This window comes from Arachis ipaensis, chromosome B03, assembly GCF_000816755.2.
Source record: "Arachis ipaensis cultivar K30076 chromosome B03, Araip1.1, whole genome shotgun sequence".
Lineage (NCBI taxonomy): Eukaryota > Viridiplantae > Streptophyta > Magnoliopsida > Fabales > Fabaceae > Arachis > Arachis ipaensis.
The window spans coordinates 61,609,309-61,627,274 of NC_029787.2; the positions used below are offsets into that span (position 1 = coordinate 61,609,309).

The following is a 17,966-nucleotide window of genomic DNA, read 5'->3' on the forward strand; positions in this document are numbered from 1 at the left end:
TAAAGCGTGGCGATAACCAGTGATACAGCCACGCTTTAAAAGCGTGGCAATAGCCTTGTAAAATTAAAAAAAAAATTATTTTTCTTATTTTTACCTTCACCGCTATAAAATATAAATTTTCAATCCTTTTTTATTACCAAACCTAAAAATATAGTATGCAATTTTTAGTACAAGATAAATCAAACAATAATTAGTGACATAATTTTTGCAATAATTGTTTTAGACATTAAAAAACTAATACTCAAATACAAAATATATCTCAGGTTCGAATTCCAAAACTAAAAACTGAAAAAAAATGCAGAAATAATACAACTTAAATTCTATTTCCTTTGCTATTCCTCTTTCCTCTAGCCCTCTTAAACCTCCTTTCCTTAGAACATACATAATTGTTTCTGGAACATTTGTAAACATTTTTACCTACAAAATATAATTCCTTGAGCTAAACATTAGTGGTACTACACTGAATTGCAAATTATAATGTAATATTCTAGAGCAATAGTCACAAGAATGGTAAAACCAGTAATAGTTTAGTTGTTTATTTGTTGCAAGCTGGAGGTGCCATATCCACTGTAAGAAGATGACATGAGGAATTGAATCAGTGACCAATTTTCACGGTCCAAGGCATTTGCGAAAAGTTCCAAGTAGCTGGCGGAAGGAATAAAGAAGAAATCATTATGACAATAAAGCATTAAATAAACTATCAACTGAAAAAAGGGATCAACTAGTATACTTCAAATAATAAATGTATTAAAAATAGTTCGTAAACTAATGTGACCGAAAAGATATATATCAAGTTTGAAAAAAATTGTTATGTCCATGGTGGACTTTGCAATATCTGAACATGAAGTTTGGATTTCACTATTACTTTCTTGAAAGGAGGTGAGCTTTGTTGCATGACCTTTAGGCCACCTAATAACAGTGGCCTCACTATCAACCTCAACATCTCTAACCTCTAATTTGCTATTTTTCTATTTTCTAATAAAATGCAGATGCTTTAGCCAATGTGTTACAAGTCATCAGAAAGAAAATTTTATGAATAAAACAATGTGTTACATACATTTGATAATATAAGAGTAGCTTGCTTGAACAAAATTACCTGGTAAGCATCATACAAACTAGGACGAATAAGTTTAGCCATGCTTCCGTCAATCACAATAAAGTTTTTGGACCCATTAGTTTTGACACCTGTCACCCGGTTAACTAAATAGTAGGTGTTTGCAATAAGTGATCTCCCTGGTTCAATGATGAGATTGAGACCACGGGAAAGAACAATCTCCTTTACCTATTCGTATCGTGAAAGCATGAATTAGCAGGGCTACTTGAGGTGTGCAAGTAAATAATATAATACTACTTACTTATTCTATGATAAGGAGTGTTAAATTAATTGGCATTATTAAGAACAAAGCTGCTGACCAACGATTTTTAACATACACAATCATAAATATGCAAGCACCTTTTGTAGCAACATTTACCACATGTATACCAAGGTAAATGTTTAATAAAATTGAGAGAAGACATCTAGTAATGAAAAATATCATCTGACATATTAAGTCCTTAGCATCTAGCACTAGTGTGCCTTTCATCGACTTATTTTCAAATAAGGAAACAAATTTCTCTATTCTCTCAGACTGTCATTGTATATAATTATTAAACTTATACTAATTTAATAGCTCTCCGAGGGATGATTTTCCACATGTCCATGCATGTTACATAATGCTTCATTTTTTATCATATTATATTGGCAATGCCAATTTATCGCAAAAATAATGTGATAAATAATGCATGAGATATGGGTGCGGTGCTCACAGTATCAATGAGATCCCTTGTTGTTAAAGGATAGCATCAGAATGATAATAGTCTATCCCAAGCCCATCACCAATATTTAAGTAGTTAACTTCAAAACCTTGATCTCGGATTTGGTCAATGTAGTTGATCATAATAACAGCAGCATCCTTAAAGATGTCTATCTATAAAAATTAGATAAAATATGCAACAATGTTTTCAACAATTATATCTAAGCAGAGATTAAGAACCACACATGCAAGTGTAGAAGTGTAAATATATCTAGGAAAGCACAATCACATAACAAAGGGAGACAAAATTGGGTAGGAGAAAAATACACCCAAAAGTCACAAAGCAGAAGAAGAGGAAGGAACAAGGTTTCAAGATGTACCTTGGTAATTGTTGACCCAAGATGGCAGTGGACACCTACAAGCTTAACCTCATTACAATGCTCCTTTATAGCATCTAAAAACCACTGCAGCTTCTCATTTCTAATGCCAAATTTAGAGTTCTTATTTCCAGTGGCAACATAAGGATGGACCTAAGCAGAAAAATAAGGGTCTCTTAAGATATTTTCAGAATAATAAACAGGACATCAAACATACAAATAAGTACACTACAAATTTATGAAATGCCCAATTGTGATTATTCAATGTGACTTTCTTCTAGGTCTATTTTACTTCAACAATATTATTTAAACAACCAAAACTCAGCATAATAAACTTAAATCAAGAGAAAGGCACACAAGGAATGCATTAATACTCCTCGCACTGAGAAACCACGCAATTAAACAAATATAGATTCATAAAAATCAATTAGACCTACATTCAAGCCAGAAATAACATCAACAAAGAAAAGTAACAAGTTAACTTTCCTTCCACTAGTGGCTTTGCAAGAAGTTTCCAACTTGGCTTTAAGGCCATCCATCAGCTTATCAATTCTGCCAACACCAACAAAAATACGGCACATAGTTATGCTGAAGGGGATTAGTTTCCTTCCTTGATAATTGAAAGGTGGAATACCCTTGGAAAACCACTAAACAAATAAATAAATCACTGATTGAACTTGATATTATGCTGAAGGGACCGAGCAATTTACCTATTGCTTTGCCTGAAGTCATAACCATAACCAAGCAATGTGGTTCTTTTCTTGTAGCCACACCCAACAAGCATTTCAATCATATCTTGGAAATGATACACATCAGTCAAATGTATACATTTCGTAAACTGCAACAACATTTCACATTACAGCAAAAAATCAAATTAAATCACTTAATTAAAATTCCCAAAAATAACAAAAAATAAAATTGGCTATGTTGAACTGTTGATTATTGGTTTAATCAATTAACAATTGAATAAATTACCAAGGATGGGTTTAGAATATCAATTGCATAGAGGCCATGATCATCTTCAGGGACCACAATATCAAATTTCTGGTCAAGTGTTTCAGTGTAACCTGAAAAGTTTAACACAATCTGACTTAGAATCAAAACTAATCAAGTTTATCAGAACATAACATGTATCGTTTTGAGTACAAATTTGAAAATTTTACTCCAAAAACAAGCTGATAGAATCACGAATTGAAAAAGCACATGAATTTCACCAATTAAAACCACAAACACAAATTACTAAAAAGCAGCATTCATCAGAGATACACGCATTCAAATAATAATAGCAAGAAGTGAGATTAGGATGAAGAACCAGCACCATGTTATATAAGAAGAACCAGCACTTGCTCACATGCAATAGTCACTTGTTATTTTGTTGCTACTGATAAATGTAAATTGTTTTAGGAAAGATAAGGACCTAACCACTTTCCTTCTCTGGTTTAATGAATGAATTACACTCTAAAGCATGGCAGGGAACAAACATCAAGAACCTCCAAAGCACACAGATGAATAAAAGGAAACCTGATATGATTTCGTGGACTGATCACCTTTCTCTCATCACCAGACTTTAATTCGGTCGGATACCAATACAGTCATGCTTTCTGCAAATAACAACGCAAAAACAATGAAATTCAAATTTCTCAACCAGAAAACATCAGAGAGATTGAAAAGAGACAACAAAATCCCCTCACATCTTATAAAAGAGGACACTAGGCTCAACACTAGAACAAGAGGGTTGCCTTGATGGTGCGACAGAGGGCCAAATAGCGAAGATGCTCCACCAAATAGCGAGCGTCAAGCAGAAGATGCTCCGCTAAACGGTGTCGTCGCAGCAGAGGGTTTTGCCCTAAATGGCATCATGGCAGAGGAAGTTCCACTAAAAGACGGTGTGGAGAACAAGGAGGAGCCTGAACTCACGGCACCGAAAATGGAAGAACCGAAACTCAAAGCTGCCGCAGTGGAAGTCGAAGAAGCAAAGCCCAATAGAGACGAAGTTGGAGCAGAAGCCGAATGAGATATGGTCGGCACAGACCCAAAACCAAAGGAAAATGACGGCACAGAGGCTGCGGAGGAGGAAGGTGTGGAGCCAAAGCCGAAGGAGGGTGCGGTAGTAGTGGCGCCGCCGCTTCCTCCTGCAGTGGAGAATGAAGAAGCGAATGAGAAAGAGAATGGACTTGGTGAGGAAGAAGTGGCGGAGCTAGGGTTTGCGGTGGCGGTAGTGGAAGTGAAGAGGGAAGAGGATTGCGTTTATGGGTTCCACATAGAGAGGGTCGGGTGCGAAGGTCATTTGCTTAGACATGAGGCATGAGGACGAAGGTCATTGGGTTAGAGGAAAGGCATGGCTGCGATGAACGATGAACGATGAAGATGGAGGGTAACTTTTAGGGTTTTCTTTGGTGGCTGGGTTACTTTTAAGGTTAAAATTAGTGTGATGTTGTTTGAGGGTTAAAATTGAAAACTAGGGAAAAAAAGTTAAGTGTGGAAAAAAATTGGGTGGGAAACTAAATTTAAGGAGGGAACTCTATTGGTACATTTTTTTTGGGGGTGCCAAAATAAACAGAATATGGGCACGCTTTAAAAAGGTGACCATTGAAACACAAACTAGCCACGTTTTTTAAGCATGCCGGTTTTTCTCTATGGGCATGCTTTTTAAGCATCACAAAAAAAAGGTGGCCAAATTTTTAATAAGTGGGTACCCTCGTAAAAGCGTGCCGATTTCCCTCTATCGCCACACTTTTTAAGCGTGGAAGTAAAAAAGCGTGGCCAAATTTCAAGTAAGTGGGCACCCTTGTAAAAGCGTGCCGATTTCCTTCTATGCCCATGCTTTTCAAGCATGACGAAAAACAGCATGGCCAAATCACAAATCAGTGGCCACCCTCGCAAAAGCGTGGCAAGAAAAAAGGGTGCCGATAGGCCTTTTTTCTTGTAGTGGTTGTTCTGAGGCGCTTGGGACTACCTTTGGTGAGGTGCCCTGTAAGGCTGGTTTTGGTTCTGCTGTCTGTTATTGTTGTTCCACCTCTGATTTCCATTGTTGTCTCTACCTCCTCTGTTGTAGTTGCCCCTCCATCCTTGGTTGGAATTATCTCTCCATCCTTGGATGGAATTATCTCTCCACCCCTGGTTGGAGTTGTCTTGCCAACCCTTGATTGTGGTTTCCACCTTGGTTGTAATTGCCGCCTTGTTCATTGTATCCTTGATTCGGGCGGTCATAGAAATTATGAGTAGCTGTCAAGGTGTTGTCTTCTTGTTGGAGCTGCGGACACTCATTAGTGTAATGAGTGTAATCAGCACATATTCCGCATACTCTTTGAGGAACTAACTGTTGACTTTGTTGTGGTGAGGGAGGTTGAGGTTGTTGTTGATTTAACTGTATCTGCTTCAGTAGCCTGTGTGAAGGCAGTAGTCTCACTACTGGAGGAAACCTCTGCAAACAGCCTTAGGGTGGTTGTTCTTGTGCCTGTGATTCCGAGTGGACTCAGCTAGGTCGCTGATCAGTTGCCACGCTTCATTTGCGGTCTAATACTTTTTCAGAGAACCATTACTTGCACCATCCAATGTAGTCTTATCCCGAGGCTTCATGCCTTGAGTGAAGTACCTGATCAACACCAACTTGTCAATCATGTGACGGGGGCATGCGTCCAGAAGATTCTTGAAGCGCTCCCAATACTTGATGGGTGGAAATCAGATTCCCACACCAAAACTCACCGGCAAGTGTACCGGGTCGCATCAAGTAGTAAAACTCACTTAGAGTGAGGTCGATCCCAATACTTAGTCAAGCTAACATTGTGAATTGAAGTGAACTTGAAGCAACAGAATGTAAATAGCAGTGAATTAAAAGTGCAGAATGTAAATGGGCAGAAAACTTAAGGAGCAAGAAAAGTAAATTGACAGAATCTTAAATGACAAGAAATGTAAATTGCATCAAATGTAAAGGGGGGCTGGGTGCTGAAAATTAAAGAGAGCAATGAAGCAAGCAATCAAAGAGATCTTGAGAACAAGTAACAGGAAGTTTAAATTGCAGGAAAATTAAATCAAGCTCACAGTAACTCAAATGTAAATTACAGAGGAAGAAATCATGACTTAGAGTAATTACAGGAAATTAAACTTGCAGGAAGAGTAAATCAGATTGAATCATGGACAGAAATGTAAAGTTGCAGAGAAGTAGAAGTACAGAAGAGTAAATCAAGCTCAATGAAAATGAAACTGTGAAATTGAAGAAGAACAGAATTGCAGGAAGATGAAAATCTCACAAGCTAAATTGAAGGCAATACTTGAAATGTAAAAGTGCAGAAAATTTAAAGTGTTTCAAAGAGAACTCTCTATTCTATTCTACCCTACTCCTAATGCTCTTTAGCAGAGCCAACCTTTTTTCTAAAAACAGAACTCTCTATTCTATTCTATTCTATAACAGATGCCTTTTTATAGGCTTTTACAAAACTAAAATGAAATTGAAATTAAAAACAAATTACAATTAAATGAAATTCCTATTCTAACTATATCTTGTGCCTTTGAGTGATAATAATGGGCTTTGCTTGCTTTGGATTTCAAGAGGAGTGGATCCGGATGGCTTGGTTCAAGTGGCATGGGTCAGGGTTGCTTGGTTCAATTTTGGTTGGAGGCATGCTCCAGTGGAGCGCTCAGTGAAGTAAGAAAACGTAGCGCTCCCTTGCCTTGTCCCAGGCTTTCGAACTAGGCCTCAGGCCAAAGTAGTGCTCAGTTGGAAATTCCAACGTAGTGCCCCTTGCTTGCATTTGTCTCCACCTTCGAGCCTTGGTTCTACCATTTGTGCCAATTTCCTTGTAGAAAAGTAGCGCTCAGTTAATTGAACTAACGTAGCGCCCTTTCTTGCTAGCCTTGGTTCCCATTTCGAACCTTGGTGCTCACTCTTTGGATGAGCACTCCACTGCACATTTGAATGCTATGCCTTAGTCTTTTGGTTGTGTCTTGCTTTTCTTTGTTTTGTGAAGCCCGAAAAAGTTAAATAAATTCATGTAGCGCTCCTTTGTTTCTCCTTGGCTTTGTTGAGCGCTACGTTGCTTCCTTTTAACTTTACATGCATGCTTCCATGACTTTATAAAATAATGCCAATGCTTTCATTTGCTTAGCTACTAATGTCATTGCATTCATTCTCTCTTGGAATTAAAAATTTAACGCTTCATGCATGTTTTCCTTAGTTAAATATTCCATGGCTTTATTAATGCCGTAGCATTCAATCATAGTTGGCATTTAACGCCTTAGCATTAAATATTTCATGCATGCATGCTTTAGGTATTAAATCATGATAATGCATGCATAAGGCATTAATGCATATGCCAAGGCTTCATGGTCATGGGCCACGCTTTTAAAAGCGTGGCCTAAGGTCCAAAGCGTGCTCAATCTTCAAAGCATGCCCCAAAATTCTTCTTTTCTTCTTTTGAGCTGATTCTGTTCTATTTTGCTTCTTTTTCCACTTATTTCCTACAAAATTTATAAAATCAAAAGATCAAGTAAATATACCATTTAAGCACAAAAGAATGCAATATTTAAGCACTAATTATCAATTTCTTGTATGAAAAAGCATAGAAAAATATGACATGATGACATGTCATCACAACACCAAACTTAAACCTTGCTTGTCCCCAAGCAAGAAAAGAATCATGCAATAAAGATTGACAATCCAAGGAATGAAGAATAGCAACTCAATGTTCATGGTTAGCTAGTTTTCTATGTATGCTATAATCACAAAAGAAATGTAAATGATTGATGCTTCTATCTAGCTCAATTTATGAAATCCTTTTCTTATATTTCTTCCTTGAAATAAGCTTTTGATTTTCTTATTAGCTTCTCCTTTTGGGTTCTTTGCCCCATGAGTTGATAACAAAGCTACGACTCTAAATGCTTTGTTTTCAAGTATTACCACTTGATACATAAGCACCACAAGCATTTAATTAGAGGACTTCATTAAGCTCGTTTGTTTCTTTTCTTGACTCTCTAATCATTGATGCTCAGAGCCTTGAGCTTTGAGGGAGTGCTTTTTGCACTTTGAGCCTAACCTTGACTTCTAAGTGTTTTGTTTTCAAGCTTTTTGCTTGATACATAAACACCACAAGTAATTAACAATTAAATTGTCATTGGTACTCAGAGCCTTCAGCTTTCTCATTCTTTCCCTTTTTCTTTTTTGTCTCAATTAAATTTGCTTCTTCAAGGTTTTCATGATTTTAAATTAGCGCAATGAAAATTAAAAGAGATTTATATATTCAAAATAAAAAGCCTTGACCGGGGGAATGATTAATTGGAAGTTCTATCCTTGTTGGAATTCTCTCAAGTGTAGTATCAAGAGGTTGTTGTTTTCACTTAGTTAACCCTTACTAAATAAAGGAAAGTCAAGTGATTAAGCTAACTTTTATTTGCAAATCCTAATCCTCTCCCTTGGGAAGGACTAGCGTTAGTAAATAGAGAATTAGCCAACAACTTCCAATTTAACTAATCACTTGAGCATTCCAACTCTAGGGTCTCCATTTAATCAACCTCCAAGTCAAGTTGGGAGTCTACTCCGTTGACATAAAAATTACTTGCACAGAATTAAAAAGGGAATAAAAGGAAGACATGATAAACAATAACTGAAAATTAATTAAAAGTAAAAGTAATCATTTGCATTAATAAATTCTAAAAACAATCCAATTGTAACTCTGAATAAAGATTAAGGATATGGAAGAGTAAGGGAATAAGAAAACAAACTAGAATAATAGCAACTTCAATGGAGGTAATGACTCTTCTCAATATCCAAAAGCAAAAGCATAAAACTAGAAATCTAAGAATGTAAAAGAAAACCTAGAGGAAGACTAATTTCTCTCTAAGATTCCAAACTAAAACTAAAACTATGCTAATGAGAATGTGTGTTGAGTCTCTGCTCGTTCCCTAGCTCTAGTCTGTGTTTCTGGGCTAAAAAATGGGTCCAAAGTCGGCCCAAAATCGCCCCCAGCATTTTCTGTGATTTCTGCAGATCGCACATGTCACGCGTACGCGTCAGTCACGCGTACGCGTCGCTGGTCATCTTCGCGTGTCACCCGTATGCGTCAGGCACGCGCACGCGTCGTCTTGCAGAACTCCAATCCACGCGTATGCGTCAGGTACGCGCACGCGTCGCTGTGAAAATCTCCAGATCAGGCACACGCGTGAGCCATGCGTATGCATCGATGCTCGCTAGTTATCTCCTTTATTTCTTGTGTTCCTTCCATTTTACGGGCTTCCTCTCCATCCTCCAAGCCATTCCTACCCTATAAATCCTAAAAACACGGAACACACAGATCACGGCATCGAATGATATAAAGAGGGATTAAAATACACAAATTAAAGGTTTAAGAAGCAAGTTTTTTTAGCCATAGGAACCAAACTAAGAAGGAATTGTAAAACCATGCAATTTGTATGAATAAGTGTGCAAAGACTTGATGAAACCACTCAATTGAGCACAAGATAAACCATAAAATAGTGGTTTATCAGTGATCTGAAAAATCCTAAAATTGATTCTTGAAGTAAGAAAAAGCAGCATAAAGCATTTAAAAGAAATTATGCGAAGAAAAAGCAAGCATAAAAAGCCAATAGTTCTTTAAACCAAAAGGCAAGAGCAAAAAGCCAATAGCTCTTAAAACCAAAAGGCAAGAGCAAGGATCCAAGGCTTTGAGCATTAACGGTTAGGAGGGCCTAAAAGAAATATCTTAGCCTAAGCAGTTCAAATGAGCTGCTCCCCTAACTATATGCTTGTGGTGTGAAGGTGTCAAATGAAAAACTTGAGACTGAGCAGTTAATGTCGTGGTCCAAAGAAAAGAGTATGCTTAAGAACTCTAGACACCACTAGCTGGGGACTCTAGCAAAGCTGAGTTACAATCCTAAGGGTTTCACCCAGTTAGAGTGTCTGTGGCATTTATGTATCCAGTGGTAATACTGGAAAACAAAGTTCTTAGGGTCACGGCCATGACTCTAAAGAAGCTGTGTTCAAGAATAAAAAAGAACTTAACTAGAAGAATCAATAATATCATCTGGATTCTGAGTTCCTAAAGATGCCAATCATTTTCAGCTTAAATGGAAAGTGAGGTGCCAGAACTATTCAGAAGCAAAAAGCTACCAGTCCCGCTCATCTACGAGAAACTGAGCTTCATTGAGAACTCTGACATTTATTGTATCTTTCTCTTTTTTTTATCCTACTTTGTTTTTGGTTGCTTGGGGACAAGCAACAGTTTAAGTTTGGTGTTCTGATGAGCGGATATTTTATACGCTTTTTGGCATCATTTTCATATAATTTTTGTTATGTTTTGTTTAAGTTTTCATAGGTTTTATTGCAAAATTCACATTTTATTATTCTACTTTGAGTTTGTGTGTTTTATGGTGATTTCAGGTATTTTTTGGCTGAAATTGAGGAGTTTGAGCAGAAGTCTGATTCAGAAGTAGAGAAAGGTCTGCAAATGCTGTCAAGATCTGACCTCCGTGCACTCGAAGGAGCTTTTCGTGAGCTACAGAAGTCCAAATGGCGCGAGCTCAATGGTCTTGGAAATATAACATCCAGGGCTTTCTACAAATATATAATAGTAGATACTTTGTTTCGGAATTGAAGGCCCAAAACTGGCATTCAACGCCAGCCACCAGCCCCATTCCTGGCGTCCAGCGCCCAGAGGTGAGCAACTGGAGTTCAACGCCCAAAAGGGGGTCCCTAGCCAGCATTCAATGCCCCTAAGGGATACTAGCACATGGGAGACACTCAAGCTCAGTCCAAACACTCACCAAGTGGGCCCCAAAAGTGGAATTTCCCACTATCAACCTAGTTTTTCTTATTTTTATAATCCTTAGTTAGCAGCTTAGTATATATAGGGGAAGATAAACCATGTTTAGGATCTTCTTCCTCCCCCATTCGAACATTACTACTTTTCTATACAGTATGAGTCACTAACCTCGTAAGGTTAAGATTAGGAGCTCTGCTGAGTTTCATGAATCAATAATATTACTATTTTCATTCAATATGTCTGATTCTATTCTCTTATGCAACCTCGTTCTTCATCTTATGAATTGAGGGTGACCTGTGACAATCACCCTTGTTCTGCATGGGTTTCATGCAATTCTTGACTCGGATAGCGTTGAACTAAAGCTAGAGATTGTGTTGCAGATTCCAATAGAGCATCTGAGAAACTCTGGATATGTGACATATAATCCCGTCGACTCTGGGTGTGTGAGGTCTCTCTGGCGTTAAGGTTAGAGTCAGAGAAGCAGCACTTTTTGATCCGAAAGATCTGCCTTGTCTGTGGCTGATAAAACCCATTTGTAGGGTTTATCTTGTGCTTGATTTAGAGGATTTAATAACCTTTTACCCACATTTATTCAATGAAATAGCATGGTTTTATAACTTCTCCTTTAATTGTTCTCAAGAGTGAAAACATGCTTGTTAGATCTTAAAATAGGTAAATTTAATTCACCTTAATTCCATTAGATGCCTTGATATGTATGTTAAGTGATTTCAGATATAGGAGGCAAAGATTGATTAAAGGAATGAAGAAAAAGCATGTAGAAATGGAGAACTCATGAAGAAATGAAGGAATCGCAAAAGCTGTCAAGCCGACCTCTTCACACGTAATCGATCATAACATGAGCTACAGAGGTCCAAATGATGCGGTTCTAGTTGTGTTGGAAAGCTAACATCTAGGGCTTTAAAATGATATAAGATTTGCCATAGTTGCACTGTGCATAGGGGCACGCACGCGCACGGTACGCGTATGTGCCGATTTGCACGTGATTCATTAAATGCAAATTCGTGGCCAGCGAATTCTAAGGCATTTTGGCCCCAATCCAACTCATTTCTGATGCTACTTAACCCAAGGATTGAAGAAGGATGGGACATCTAGTCATTAGTGAGTTTTATTTTAGTTTTATCATGCTTTAGTTAGTTTCTAGAGAGAGAAGCTCTCTCTTCTCTCTAGAATTAGGAGTAGGTTAGATCTAGATTAGGAATTCTTAGATCTAGGTTAATTTCATGCTTAGATTTACTTTTCCTTTATCAATTCTTCTTCTTCTACATCTCTTCTCTCTAGTTTAGCATTTAATTCTTGTAATTTTCTACATTTATGTTGATGCACTTTGTTCTTCCATTTTCCTTTAATGCAATTTATGATTCATGTTCCTTTATTGTTGATTTGCTTTATTGTTGTTTAATTCCTTGCAATTGAGTAGTGTAGATTTACTTTCCTTGCAATTTTATTAGGCTTTCTGGTGCACGAAATTGTCATTGCACTTTTCACAATTCCGCACAACTAACCAGCAAGTGCACTGCGTCGTCCAAGTAATACCTTACGTGAGTAAGGGTCGATCCCACGGAAATTGTCAGCTTGAAGCAAGCTATGGTTATTTTGTAAATCTTAGTCAGGAGATTGATGATGAGAGTGATTATATTTATGAAAAATAAATAACATAAAATAAACAGTACTTGTGATTCAGTAATTAGAAACAGGTTGAGATTCCGGAGATGCTCTGTCATCTGAATCTCTGCTTTCCTACTGTCTTCTTCTCCAAACACGCATGGCCTCCTTCCATAGCAGGCTGTATGATCCTCTCGGATGAAAAATACCAAGTGCTGTCACCGCACGGCTAATCATCTGTCGGTTTTCACTAGCGTCGGAATAGGACCATTATCCTTTTGAACACTGTCACTGCGCCCAACATTCGCGAGTTTGAAGCTCGTCACAGTAATCCCCTTCCAGATCCTACACGGAATACCACAGACAAGGTTTAGACTTTCTGAATCCCAGAAATGCTGCCAATGATTCTAGCCTATACCACGAAGGTTCTAACCTCTGGACTCGGTCCATGGATTAGAAACCCAAGAGATATGCACTCAAGCTGTCGCCCAATGACTACGTTGAGCTCAGATAGAATGGAGTGGTTGTCAGGCACGCGTTCATAGGGTTGAGGATAATGATGAGTCTCATGGATCATCATATTCTCCATATTGAAGTACGAGTGAGTATCTTAGAATAGAATCAAGCGTAATTGAATAGAAAACAGTAGTAATTGCATTAATCCATTGAAACACAGCAGAGCTCCTCACCCCCACCTATGGGGTTTAGAGACTGATGCCGTTAAAGGTACAATATGAAATGTAAAAATGTCATGAGATGTTCAATGAATCTCTAGAAGTAGTTTTTATATTACACTAGTAACCTAGGTTTACAGAAAATGAGTAACTAAGTGCAGATAGTGCAGAAATCTACTTCCGGGGCCCACTTGGTGCGTTCTTGGGCTGAGCATTGAAGCTTTTTCGTGCTTAGGCTGTTCCTGGAGTTAAACGCCAGCTTTGGTTCCATTTTGGGCGTTTAACTCCAATTCTGGTGCCAGTTTGGGCGTTTACGCTAGAATTTTTAGGCTGCCTTTGAATGCCAGTTTGGGCCATCAAATCTCAGGCAAAGTATGAACTATTATATATTTCTGGAAATTCCAGAATGTCTAATTTCCAACGCAATTAAGAGCGCTCCAATCGGGCTTCTGTAGCTCCAGAAAATCCAGTTTGAATGCAGAGAGGTCAGAATCCAACAGCATTTGTAGTCCTTTTTCAGCCTCTGAATCAAATTTTTGCTCAGGTCCTTCAATTTCAACCAGAAAATACCTGAAATCACAGAAAAACACACAAACTCATAGTAAAGCCCAGAAATGTGATTTTTGAATAAAAAATAATAAAAATATAATAAAAAGTAACTAAAATATACTAAAAACTACCTAAAAACAATGCCAAAAAGGGTATAAATTATCCGCTCATCACAACACCAAACTTAAATTGTTGCTTGTCTCCAAGCAACTAAAAACAAAATAGGATAAAAAGAAGAGAATATACAATAAATTCTAAAAATATCAATGAAGATTAGTCTTAATTAGATGAGCGAGACTAGTGCTTTTCGCTTCTGAACAGTTTTGGCATCTCACTTTATCCTGTGAAGTTCAGAATGATTGGCATCCATAAGAACTCATAATTTAGATAGTGTTATTGATTTTCCTAGTTCAGTATGTTGATTCTTGAACTCAGCTACTTTATGAGTCTTGGTCGTGACCCTAAGCATTTTGTTTTCCAGTATTACCACCGGATACATAAATGCCACAGACACCTAACTGGGTGAACCTTTTCAGATTGTGACTCAGCTTTGCTAGAGTCCCCAGTTAGAGGTGCCCAGAGCTTTTAAGCACATGTTTTTTGCTTTGGACCACTACCTTAACCGCTCAGTCTCAAGCTTTTCGCTTAACACCTTCACGCCACAAGCACATGGTTAGGGACAGCTTGATTTAGCCGCTTAGGCCAGGATTTTAATCCTTTGGGCCCTCCTATCCATTAATGCTCAAAGCCTTGGATCCTTTTTACCCTTGCCTTTTAGTTTAAAGGGTTACTGGCCTTTTCTGCTTGCTTTTTCTTTTTCTTTCTTTTTTTCTTTTTTTTCCACTGCTTTTTCTTCCTTCAAGAATCAATTTTATGATTTTTCATATTATCAATAACATGTCTCCTTTTTCATTATTCTTTCAAGAGCCAACAATTTTAACATTCATAAACTCCACTATAAAAAATATGCACTGTTCAAACATTCATTCAGAAAACAAATAGTATTGCCACCACATCAAAATAATTAAACTAATTTCAAGATAAATTTTGAAATCCATGTACTTCTTGTTCTTTTGCAATTAAAAACATTTTCATTTAAGAAAGGTGAAGGATTCATAGGACATTCATAGCTTTAAGACATAGACTCTAAACTTTATTGATCATGAAAAAAAAATAAGACATGAAATAAACATAAAAGCAGACAATTAATAATAAAAGAAAGGAAATTAAAGACATAAAAATAAATGACTCTAATACTAATGCTCATGTAACTCTTAAAATAGATCTCTAATAAAAAAAGTTATCACAGAGTTAGGACTCAAAAACCTGCATTGGGAGAGGCAAGTGCTCCTTCAATTTGTGGGACGCCTGGCTCTTCAAGGGATAGCTTCTGGCGCTTTAGCTCCTGTATCTCACGCCCTTGTTTCTCTTGTTCTATGAGCAATTTTCAAAGCATGCTGTTTTGATTCTGCTGCTCCTCTTTGAGTTGATTCACAGCTTCTTGCAGCTTGGTGACAGATGCTTCTAAGCGAGCCCAATAGTTAAATTGAGGAATTTCTGGAAGGAGTTCATGCGCCCTCCTCTTGGTGGGGTTATCTTGAATTTGAGATCCATCCATCACTTTTTTGGTGATTGGGTGTTCAACTGAGATAAATTCATCCACACCCATCTGTACCCCCGCATCTTTGCATAGCAGACTAATCAAGCTTGGGTAGGCCAATTTGGCCTCAGTGGATTTCTTGTTTGCAATTGTGTAAATTTCACAAAAAATTAATTGATGAACCTTCACTTCTTTTCCCAGCATAGTACAGTGGATCATCACTGCTCTTTTGACCGTATCTTCAGAGCAGTTACTGGTGGAAAGTATGGATCGCCCAATGAAATCCAGCCAGCCCCTAGCAACTGGCTTGAGGTCTCCTCTCTTCAGTTGGTTTGGGATACCTTTTGAATTGGTTATCCACTTGGTTCCAGGGAGGCATATGTCCTCTAGAACTTGATCCAACTTTTTATCTTTAGCCATTCTCCTATTAAAGGATTCTGGATCATCCTGCAGTTGAGGAAGTTTGAGGACTTCTCTCACTTTGTCAAGATGGAAGTAGATAATTCTCCCTCTGACCATGGTTCGAAAAGTGTGGAAGGCAGTTCCCTCCATTCTTTGCTTATTTGTCAGCCACAGATTTACATAAAATTCCTGGACCATGTTTCTTCCCATATTCATCTCAGGATTAGCTAGGATTTCCCATCCTCTGTTTCGAATCTACTCTTGGATCTCCAGATATTCGTCTTCTTTCAGATCGAACTTGACTTCCGGGATCACTGATCTTCTACACACTATTTTGAAGTAATGATCTGCATGTTCTTTGGTGCAGAACCTCTCATGCATCTATTATAGTTTTGGATTGTTTTCTTTCTTGCCTCTTGGGGTGGTTTATTTTCCTTTAGGGGCCATGATCTTGGTCAGTGATCATGGAAAATCACACCAAACTTAGAGGTTTGCTTGCCCTTAAGGAAAAGCAAAGAAAGAAGATGAGTAGATGGAGAGAATGATTCGAATGATGGAGGAGGGGTGATGGTCGAATGTATAAATAGAGGGGAGGGATGGTATTGGTTCGAAAGTTTAGAAAAAGATATGATTGAAAGATATGATTGATACAAGATAAACATGATATGCAAAAGAGAAGATTATTTTCAAAATTTGGGAGATATGAAGAAGATATGAGGAAGTTAAATCTGAATTTTTGTTTATGCATCTAAGAAATAAAAGATAATATGAATGAATTGAAAAGATTTGAAAAGAAATTGGAAAGATAAATGAGTTTTTGAAAAAGATTTGAAAAGAATTTAAAGGAGAATTAAAAGGAATTTATAAGATTATGAATTTTTGTTAATGGAAGTTAAAAATTCAATGTTTGTAATGTTTAGATGCAGCAAATTTTGAATTAAAACAAGAAAATTCGAAAAAATTTGGATTGAAAACAAAATTACCTCTCCCCTATCTGTTCTGGCATTAAACACCCAGAATGATATCCATTCTGGCGTTTAACGCCCATCTGGTGGCCGTTTTGGGCATTTAACGCCCAACCAGGTAACCTGGCTGGCATTAAACGCCAGAAATCCTTCTTCACTGGGCATTCTTCTGAACGCCCAGAATGCTGCCAATTCTGGCATTAAACGCCCAGAATGCTGCCTATTCTAGCGTTTAACGCCCAGAATGATACCTTTACTGGCATTAAATGCCCAGAATGGTAGCCATTCTGGCGTTTAACACCCAGAGTGCCTCTTTACTGGCGTTTTGACGCCAGTGAGCTCCTTTCCTCTATGATTTCTCTGTTTTATGTCTTGAACCTCCATTTTCCTGACTTATTCACTGAAAATATATTAATTAACAAGGAAAACAAAATTAAAAAGACTTATCTAACTGTTACAAACATCTAATTATTGATAATGGCTGGGTTGTCTCCCAGCAAGCGCTTCTTTACTGTCTTTAGCTGGACTTTTACTGAGCTTTTAACTTGGTCTCAGCTTTGAGCATTCTTGCTCAACATTGTCTTCAAGATAATGTTTGCTTCTTTGTCCATTAACAATGAATTTTTTGTCAGAATCAATATCTTGAAGTTCTACATAGCCATATGGTGACACACTTGTAATCACATATGGGCCCCTCCACCGGGATTTCAATTTCCCGGGGAATAATCTGAGCCTAGAGTTAAACAGTAGGACCTTCTGTCCTGTCTCAAAGACTCTAGATGACAACCTTTTGTCATGCCATATTTTTGCTTTCTCCTAATAAATTTTGGCATTTTCGAAAGCATTGAGTTTGAATTATTCCAGCTCATTCAACTAGAGTAATATCCTCTCTCCTGCTACCTTAGTATCAAGGATTAGGAACCTAGTTGCCCAATAGGCCTTGTGTTCCAGTTCCACTGGCAGATGACAGGCTTTTCCATACACAAGCTGGTATGGAGAGGTCCCTATAGGAGTCTTGAATGCTGTTCTGTATGCCCACAGAGCATCATCCAGACCTCTTGCCCAATCCTTTCTACGGACATTTACAGTTCGCTCTAGGATTCATTTTAGTTCTCTATTTGAGACTTCAGCCTGCCCATTTGTCTGTGGATGATATGGAGTTGCACCCCATACATCAAACAACTCAATCTCTAAGATCCCTTGTTGAGGCATGGCATAACCGTGAGGCAG

At 37.8% G+C, this 17,966-nt stretch overlaps 1 long non-coding RNA gene across 1 annotated transcript; it reads right to left on the reverse strand.

Annotated features, from left to right (window-relative positions):
• Positions 2,596-2,991, reverse strand: LOC110269707. The gene is made up of 2 exons (XR_002358468.1): positions 2,881-2,991; positions 2,596-2,722 (listed from the first exon to the last, which is right to left on the reverse strand). It is a non-coding gene; the product is annotated as an uncharacterized LOC110269707 (long non-coding RNA).